Source organism: Chiloscyllium punctatum, unplaced genomic scaffold (genome assembly GCF_047496795.1).
Source record: "Chiloscyllium punctatum isolate Juve2018m unplaced genomic scaffold, sChiPun1.3 scaffold_1460, whole genome shotgun sequence".
In the NCBI taxonomy this organism is placed as follows: Eukaryota; Metazoa; Chordata; class Chondrichthyes; order Orectolobiformes; family Hemiscylliidae; genus Chiloscyllium; species Chiloscyllium punctatum.
Genome location: NW_027311194.1, coordinates 5,001 through 14,797, shown reverse-complemented (window position 1 = coordinate 14,797; position 9,797 = coordinate 5,001).

The window sequence follows — 9,797 nt, the reverse complement described above, 5'->3', positions numbered from 1 at the left end:
TCCGAAAGGGGATGGGGGTGAACGTGACTGCTCAACCCGACTTTGAGACCTGTAACGCGGGTAGCTCAGCCGGATTTGACCCGGCGGTTCTGGCGACGGTCTCGCCTTCGAGGGGGGAGCGCCCCGCGTGTTCAGGCCGAATTTTGTGCATTTCCATCGGCGGGAAGAGGTCCAAACGGGAATGGGATTGAATGTGACTGCTGAAGCCGACATTGAGACCTCTAACGCGGGTAGCTCGGCAGGATTTGACCCGGCGGTTCTGCCGAAGGTCTCACCTTCGAGGGGGGAGCGCCCACCGTGTACAGGCCGATTTTCATGCATTTCCAACCGTGGGAAGGGGGCCGAAAGGGGATGGGGGTGAATGTGACTGCTCAACCCGACTTTGAGGCATCTAACCCGGGTAGCTCAGCCGGGTTTGACCCGGCGGTTCTGCCGACTGCCTCGCCTTCGAGGGGGGAGCGTCCCCCGTGTACAGGCCGATTTTCATGCATTTCGAACCGTGGGAAGTGGCCCAAAAGGGGATGGGGGTGAATGTGACTGCTCAACCCGACTTTGGCGCTTCCGAGCCGGGTAGCCCGGCCGGGTTTGACCCGGCGGTTCTGCCGTCGGTCTCGCCTTCGAGGGCGGAGCCTCCCCCGTGTACAGGCCGATTTTCATGCATTTGCAACGGTGGGAAGTTGCCCAAAAGTCGATGGGAGTGAATGTGACTGCTCAACCCGACTTTGAGACTTTTAAGCCGGGTAGCTCAGCCGGGTTTGACCCGGCGGTTCTGCCGACGGTCTCGCCTTCGAGGGGGGAGCCTCCCCCGTGTACAGGCCGATTTTCGTGCATTTCCAACGGTGGGAAGAGGTTCAAAAGGGGATGGGAGTGAATGTGACTGCTCAACCCGACTCTGAGGCTTCTAACCCGGGTAGCTCGGCCGGGTTTGATCCGGCGGGTCTGCCGACGGTCTCGTCTTCGAGGCCGGTGCCTCCCCCGTGTACAGGCCGATTTTCGTGCATTTCCAACGGTGGGAAGTGGTCCAAAAGGGAATGGGGGTGGACGTGTCTGCTCATACCGACTTTGAGACTTGTAAGCCGGGTAGCTCAGCCGGGTTTGACCCGGCGGTTCTGCCGACGGTCTCGCCTTCGAGGGGGGAGCCTCCCCCGTGTACAGGCCGATTTCCGTGCATTTCCAACGGTGGGAAGAGGTTCAAAAGGGGATGGGAGTGAATGTGACTGCTCAACCCGACTCTGAGGCTTCTAACCCGGGTAGCTCGGCCGGGTTTGATCCGGCGGTTCTGCCGACGGTCTCGTCTTCGAGGCCGGTGCCTCCCCCGTGTACAGGCCGATTTTCGTGCATTTCCAACGGTGGGAAGAGGTTCAAAAGGGGATGGGGGTGAATGCGACTGCTCAACCCGACTCTGAGGCTTCTAACCCGGGTAGCCCGGCCGGGTTTGACCCGGCGGTTCTGCCGTCGGTCTCGCCTTCGAGGGCGGAGCCTCCCCCGTGTACAGGCCGATTTTCATGCATTTGCAACGGTGGGAAGTTGCCCAAAAGTCGATGGGAGTGAATGTGACTGCTCAACCCGACTTTGAGACTTTTAAGCCGGGTAGCTCAGCCGGGTTTGACCCGGCGGTTCTGCCGACGGTCTCGCCTTCGAGGGGGGAGCCTCCCCCGTGTACAGGCCGATTTTCGTGCATTTCCAACGGTGGGAAGAGGTTCAAAAGGGGATGGGAGTGAATGTGACTGCTCAACCCGACTCTGAGGCTTCTAACCCGGGTAGCTCGGCCGGGTTTGATCCGGCGGTTCTGCCGACGGTCTCGTCTTCGAGGCCGGTGCCTCCCCCGTGTACAGGCCGATTTTCGTGCATTTCCAACGGTGGGAAGTGGTCCAAAAGGGAATGGGGGTGGACGTGTCTGCTCATACCGACTTTGAGACTTGTAAGCCGGGTAGCTCAGCCGGGTTTGTTCCGGCGGTTCTGCCGACGGTCTCGTCATCGAGGGGGGAGCCTCCCCCGTGTCCAGGCCGATTTTCATGCATTTCCAACCGTGGGAAGTGGTCCAAAAGGGAATGGGGGTGAATGTGACTGCTCATACCGACTTTGAGACTTTTAAGCCGGGTAGCTCAGCCGGGTTTGACCCGGCGGTTCTGCCGACGGTCTCGCCTTCGAGGGGGGAGCGTCCCCCGTGTTCAGGCCGAATTTTGTGCATTTCGAACCGTGGGAAGTTGCCCAAAAGTCGATGGGAGTGAATGTGACTGCTCAACCCGACTTTGAGACTTGTAAGCCGGGTAGCTCAGCCGGGTTTGACCCGGCGGTTCTGCCGACGGTCTCGTCTTCGAGGCGGGTGCCTCCCCCGTGTACAGGCCGATTTTCATGCATTTCGTACCGTGGGAAGCGGTCCAAAAGGGGATGGGAGTGAACGTGACTGCTCATACCGACTTTGGCGCTTCCGAGCCGGGTAGCTCAGCCGGGTTTGACCCGGCGGTTCTGCCGACGGTCTCGCCTTCGAGGGGGGAGCGTCCCCCGTGTTCAGGCCGAATCTTGTGCATTTCGAACCGTGGGAAGTTGCCCAAAAGTCGATGGGAGTGAATGTGACTGCTCAACCCGACTTTGAGACTTGTAAGCCGGGTAGCTCAGCCGGGTTTGACCCGGCGGTTCTGCCGACGGTCTCGTCTTCGAGGCGGATGCCACCCCCGTGTACAGGCCGATTTTCGTGCATTTCCAACCGTGGGAAGTGGTCTAAAAGTCGATGGGAGTGAACGTGACTGCTCAACCCGACTCTGAGGCTTCTAACCCGGGTAGCTCGGCCGGGTTTGACCCGGCGGTTCTGCCGACGGTCTCGTCTTCGAGGCGGGTGCCTCCCCCGTGTACAGGCCGATTTTCGTGCATTTCGAACCGTGGGAAGTGGTCTAAAAGTCGATGGGAGTGAACGTGACTGCTCAACCCGACTTTGAGACTTGTAAGCCGGGTAGCTCAGCCAGGTTTGACCCGGCGGTTCTGCCGACGGTCTCGCCTTCGAGGGCGGACCCTCCCCCGTGTACAGGCCGGTTTTCGTGCATTTCGAACCGTGGGAAGTGATCCAAAAGGGAATGGGGGTGAACGTGACTGCCCAACCCGGCTTTGAGACTTGTAAGCCGGGTAGCTCAGCCGGGTTGGACCCGGCGGTTCTGCCGACGGTCTCGACTTCGAGGCGGGTGCCTCCCCCGTGTACAGGCCGATTTTCATGCATTTGCAACGGTGGGAAGTTGCCCAAAAGTCGATGGGAGTGAATGTGACTGCTCAACCCGACTTCGAGACTTGTAAGCCGGGTAGCTCAGCCGGGTTTGACCCGGCGGTTCTGCCGACGGTCTCGCCTTCGAGGGGGGAGCCTCCCCCGTGTACAGGCCGATTTTCGTGCATTTCCAACGGTGGGAAGAGGTTCAAAAGGGGATGGGAGTGAATGTGACTGCTCAACCCGACTTTGGCGCTTCCGAGCCGGGTAGCTCAGCCGGGTTTGACCCGGCGGGTCTGCCGACGGTCTCGTCTTCGAGGCGGGTGCCTCCCCCGTATACAGGCCGATTTTCATGCATTTCGAACCGTGGGAAGTGGTCCAAAAGGGAATGGGGGTGGACGTGTCTGCTCATACCGACTTTGAGACTTGTAAGCCGGGTAGCTCAGCCGGGTTTGTTCCGGCGGTTCTGCCGACGGTCTCGTCTTCGAGGCGGGTGCCTCCCCCGTGTACAGGCCGATTTTCGTGCATTTCGAACCGTGGGAAGTGGTCCAAAAGGGGATGGGAGTGAATGTGACTGCTCAACCCGACTTTGGCGCTTCCGAGCCGGGTAGCTCAGCCGGGTTTGACCCGGCGGGTCTGCCGACGGTCTCGTCTTCGAGGCGGGTGCCTCCCCCGTATACAGGCCGATTTTCATGCATTTCGAACCGTGGGAAGTGGTCCAAAAGGGAATGGGGGTGGACGTGTCTGCTCATACCGACTTTGAGACTTGTAAGCCGGGTAGCTCAGCCGGGTTTGATCCTGCGGTTCTGCCGACGGTCTCGCCTTCGAGGGGGGAGCCTCCCCCGTGTTCAGTCCGATTTCCATGCATTTCCAACCGTGGGAAGTTGCCCAAAAGGGGATGGGAGTGAATGTGACTGCTCAACCCGACTTTGGCGCTTCCGAGCCGGTTAGCACAGCCGGGTTTGACCCGGCGGTTCTGCCGACAGTCTCCTCTTCGAGGCGGGTGCCTCCCCCGTGTACAGGCCGATTTCCGTGCATTTCGAACCGTGGGAAGTGGTCCAAACGTCGATGGGAGTGAATGTGACTGCTCAACCCGACTTTGGCGCTTCCGAGCCGGGTAGCTCAGCCGGGTTTGACCCGGCGGTTCTGCCGACGGTCTCGTCTTCGAGGCGGGTGCCTCCCCCGTGTACAGGCCGATTTTCATGCATTTGGAACCGTGGGAAGTGGTCCAAAAGGGAATGGGGGTGGACGTGACTGCTCATACCGACTTTGAGACTTGTAAGCCGGGTAGCTCGGCCGGGTTTGACCCGGCGGTTCTGCCGACGGTCTCGCCTTCGAGGGGGGAGCCTCCCCCGTGTTCAGTCCGATTTTCGTGCATTTCCCACGGTGGGAAATGGTATCTTTCATTACGGGGACAAGGGTCTGAAGCGGTGAAGTCAGTAACCGGCATAGTTAAGGAAAGGGTTCGAATTTTCTCAACAGTACGAAAAAAGTGAGCAGGGAAGCTAGAGAAGGTGTCAGTGAGTCCCAAACGAGTGAACCGCAAAACTTAGGGAAATGCCCGAAAGCGTTTTAAAGGGTGAAATCGGGAACGAGGAAATGATGGGAAAGTGCCTGAAAGTGCTAAATGAGTAAACAGAAAAACGAAGAAAAATGTTTGAAAAGAAGAAGTGAGTAACCAGGAAAACTTAGAAAAATGTTCAAAACGAAGAAATCAGTAACCAGGAAAACTTAGAAAAATGATCAAAAAGAAGAAATGAGTAACCAGGAAAACTTAGAAAAATGTTTAAAAAGAAGAAATCAGTAACCAGGAAAACTTAGGAAAATGTTTAAAAAGAAGAAATCAGTAACCAGAAAAACTGCGAAAAATGTTTAAAAAGAAGAAATGAGTAACCAGAAAAACTTAGAAAAATGTTTAAAAAGAAGAAATCAGTAACCAGGAAAACTTAGAAAAATGTTTAAAAAGAAGAAATCAGTAACCAGGAAAACTTAGAAAAATGTTTAAAAAGAAGAAATCAGTAACCAGGAAAACTTAGAAAAATGTTATAAAAGAAGAAGTGAGTAACCAGAAAAACTTAGAAAAATGTTTAAAAAGAAGAAATCAGTAACCAGAAAAACTGCGAAAAATGTTTAAAAAGAAGAAATCAGTAACCAGACAAACTGCGAAAAATGTTTAAAAAGAAGAAATCAGTAACCAGGAAAACTTAGAAAAATGTTTAAAAAGAAGAAGTGAGTAACCAGAAAAACTTAGAAAAATGTTTAAAAAGAAGAAATCAGTAACCAGAAAAACTTAGAAAAATGTTTAAAAAGAAGAAATCAGTAACCAGAAAAACTGCGAAAAATGTTTAAAAAGAAGAAATCAGTAACCAGGAAAACTTAGAAAAATGTTTAAAAAGAAGAAATCAGTAACCAGAAAAACTGCGAAAAATGTTTAAAAAGAAGAAATCAGTAACCAGGAAAACTTAGAAAAATGTTTAAAAAGAAGAAATCAGTAACCAGAAAAACTTAGAAAAATGTTTAAAAAGAAGAAATGAGTAACCAGAAAAACTTAGAAAAATGTTTAAAAAGAAGAAATCAGTAACCAGAAAAACGGCGAAAAATGTTTAAAAAGAAGAAATCAGTAACCAGAAAAACTTAGAAAAATGTTTAAAAAGAAGAAGTGAGTAACCAGAAAAACTTAGAAAAATGTTTAAAAAGAAGAAATGAGTAACCAGAAAAACTTAGAAAAATGTTTAAAAAGAAGAAATCAGTAACCAGAAAAACTTAGAAAAATGTTTAAAAAGAAGAAATGAGTAACCAGAAAAACTTAGAAAAATGCTTAAAAAGAAGAAATCAGTAACCAGAAAAACGGCGAAAAATGTTTAAAAAGAAGAAATCAGTAACCAGAAAAACGGCGAAAAATGTTTAAAAAGAAGAAATCAGTAACCAGACAAACTGCGAAAAAATGTTTAAAAAGAAGAAATCAGTAACCAGAAAAACTGCGAAAAATGTTTAAAAAGAAGAAATCAGTAACCAGGAAAACTTAGAAAAATGTTTAAAAAGAAGAAATGAGTAACCAGGAAAACTTAGAAAAATGTTTAAAAAGAAGAAATGAGTAACCAGGAAAACTTAGAAAAATGTTTAAAAAGAAGAAATCAGTAACCAGAAAAACTTAGAAAAATGTTTAAAAAGAAGAAATCAGTAACCAGAAAAACTTAGAAAAATGTTTAAAAAGAAGAAATGAGTAACCAGAAAAACTTAGAAAAATGTTTAAAAAGAAGAAATGAGTAACCAGAAAAACTTAGAAAAATGTTTAAAAAGAAGAAATCAGTAACCAGAAAAACGGCGAAAAATGTTTAAAAAGAAGAAGTGAGTAACCAGAAAAACTTAGAAAAATGTTTAAAAAGAAGAAATGAGTAACCAGAAAAACTTAGAAAAATGTTTAAAAAGAAGAAATCAGTAACCAGAAAAACTTAGAAAAATGTTTAAAAAGAAGAAATGAGTAACCAGAAAAACTTAGAAAAATGTTTAAAAAGAAGAAATCAGTAACCAGAAAAACGGCGAAAAATGTTTAAAAAGAAGAAATCAGTAACCAGAAAAACGGCGAAAAATGTTTAAAAAGAAGAAATCAGTAACCAGACAAACTGCGAAAAATGTTTAAAAAGAAGAAATCAGTAACCAGAAAAACTTAGAAAAATGTTTAAAAAGAAGAAATCAGTAACCAGGAAAACTTGGAAAAAAACACTTAGAAAAATTTTCAGCAAAGTGTGAAAAATATTCTAAGTGTCAGCGGAGGAAAATGCTGCAGCATCGGGAAAGATTCGCAAACTTACACCGAACATGTGCTCCGAAGTGCCGGAGGAATTGGGTGAATTGAGCCCGGCAAATGGCCAGCTGTCGTTTTGTGCCTGCAGCCCGAAAACTTTAACTTTGTCTGTCGCGGAAGTCCGGACCGAGAAAAATCCAAACGGTTTTGACCGGACCGAGTTCCAGACCGATGCAGTCAAATTTGGAATTCAGACCCATTCAGTGCCACTTGTAGTTTTTCCGCAGTGAGGTTGGCGGGGTACCCGGAGATATATGGGAACACGATTTTTAGAACAAAATGGCGGCGCGGGACCGTTCTGAAAGGCATCCGAAAAACGGTTCCACGGGCATAGCACTTTAATGACAGGTATGAGTGCATGCCGGAGAGCTCTTGGAAGTCGAATTTTTGACACTTTGTCAATTTTTTGACAGATTTGACAAACTCTTTCTGTCTGTTCTAAGAGTCAGTCAGAGACTTGTGCGGCGGTCTTTTGACACTATTGGAGGGCGGGCAAACCCCACGTTGACTCCGGCCGTCCCTCCACAGGCGCTCGTGTCCAAAATGAAGGCGAGAGACGCGAGTGGCCTGGTTCCCTTGGGTGTTGCCAAGAAGGCTGCGGGCTGACCGTTGCCTGAGCACTCCCTAAAGCCTCTTGTGATGAGAGCAGACCTCGCCTGCCGCACGACCGGCTCTGGGAGTCGTTGGGCCGCTATTTGTGAATAGTCTGGTCCTCCTCTGCCACCCGGACAAGCGCGATGGCTCTGCCGCCCTGCGGTGCTCGTCACCCAGGTTTGGGGAACACGATACTCGTAACAAAAATAAAAGGCGGCTCGGGACCTGCAGGCGAAAGGGGTCCCGTGGTGCTAAGCACGTCGACTTCGGGTCTCGGTGCAAGCCGGAGAGCTCACGGAAGTCTAAAGTTTTCGGCACGTGGTCGAATCTTTTCAAAGGCTTACCCGGCTCTTTCCGTCCATTCTGAGAGTAAGTCAGAGGCCGGTGCGGAGGTCTCTTGACAATCGGAGGGGGTGGTGGCCCTCCGCAGGCGCTCGTGTCGAAAATGAAGGCGAGAGACGCGAGTGGCCTGGTTCCCCTGGGTGTTGCCAGGAAGGCTGCGGGCTGACCCTTGCCTGAGCACTCCCTAAAGCCTCTTGTGATGAGAGCAGACCTCGCGCGCCGCACGACCGGCTCTGGGAGTCGTTGGGCCGCTATCTGTGAATAGTCTGGTCCTCCTCTGCCACCCGGCCAAGTGCGATGGCTCTGCCGCCCTGCGGTGCTCGTCACGCAGGTATGGGGCACACGATGCTCGTAACAGCAAATAAAGGCGGCTCGGGACCTGCAGGCGAAAGGGGTCCCGTGGTGCTTAGCACGTCGACTTCGGGTCTCGGTGCAAGCCGGAGAGCTCACGGAAGTCTAAAGTTTTCGGCACGTGGTCGAATCTTTTGAAAGGCTTACCCGGCTCTTTCCGTCCATTCTGAGAGTCAGTCAGAGGCCGGTGCGGCGGTCTATTGACGACCGGAGGCTCCCATGGGTGTTGCGATGAGGGTGGAGGGCACAGAACCTTGCCTTAGCACTCCCTAATAAAGCCTCTTGTGAAGAGAGCAGACCTCGCGCGCCGCACGACCGGCTCTGGGAGTCGTTGGGCCGCTATCTGTGAATAGTCGGGTCCTCCTCTGCCACCCGGCCAAGTGCGATGGCTCTGCCGCCCTGCGGTGCTCGTCACGCAGGTATGGGGCACACGATGCTCGTAACAGCAAATAAAGGCGGCTCGGGACCTGCAGGCGAAAGGGGTCCCGTGGTGCTTCGCACGTCGACTTCGGGTCTCGGTGCAAGCCGGAGAGCTCACGGAAGTCTAAAGTTTTCGGCACGTGGTCGAATCTTTTGAAAGGCTTACCCGGCTCTTTCCGTCCATTCTGAGAGTCAGTCAGAGGCCGGTGCGGCGGTCTATTGACGACCGGAGGCTCCCATGGGTGTTGCGATGAGGGTGGAGGGCACAGAACCTTGCCTTAGCACTCCCTAATAAAGCCTCTTGTGAAGAGAGCAGACCTCGCGCGCCGCACGACCGGCTCTGGGAGTCGTTGGGCCGCTATCTGTGAATAGTCGGGTCCTCCTCTGCCACCCGGCCAAGTGCGATGGCTCTGCCGCCCTGCGGTGCTCGTCACGCAGGTATGGGGCACACGATGCTCGTAACAGCAAATAAAGGCGGCTCGGGACCTGCAGGCGAAAGGGGTCCCGTGGTGCTTCGCACGTCGACTTCGGGTCTCGGTGCAAGCCGGAGAGCTCACGGAAGTCTAAAGTTTTCGGCACGTGGTCGAATCTTTTGAAAGGCTTACCCGGCTCTTTCCGTCCATTCTGAGAGTCAGTCAGAGGCCGGTGCGGCGGTCTATTGACGACCGGAGGCTCCCATGGGTGTTGCGATGAGGGTGGAGGGCACAGAACCTTGCCTTAGCACTCCCTAATAAAGCCTCTTGTGAAGAGAGCAGACCTCGCGCGCCGCACGACCGGCTCTGGGAGTCGTTGGGCCGCTATCTGTGAATAGTCGGGTCCTCCTCTGCCACCCGGCCAAGTGCGATGGCTCTGCCGCCCTGCGGTGCTCGTCACGCAGGTATGGGGCACACGATGCTCGTAACAGCAAATAAAGGCGGCTCGGGACCTGCAGGCGAAAGGGGTCCCGTGGTGCTTCGCACGTCGACTTCGGGTCTCGGTGCAAGCCGGAGAGCTCACGGAAGTCTAAAGTTTTCGGCACGTGGTCGAATCTTTTGAAAGGCTTACCCGGCTCTTTCCGTCCATTCTGAGAGTCAGTCAGAGGCCGGTGCGGCG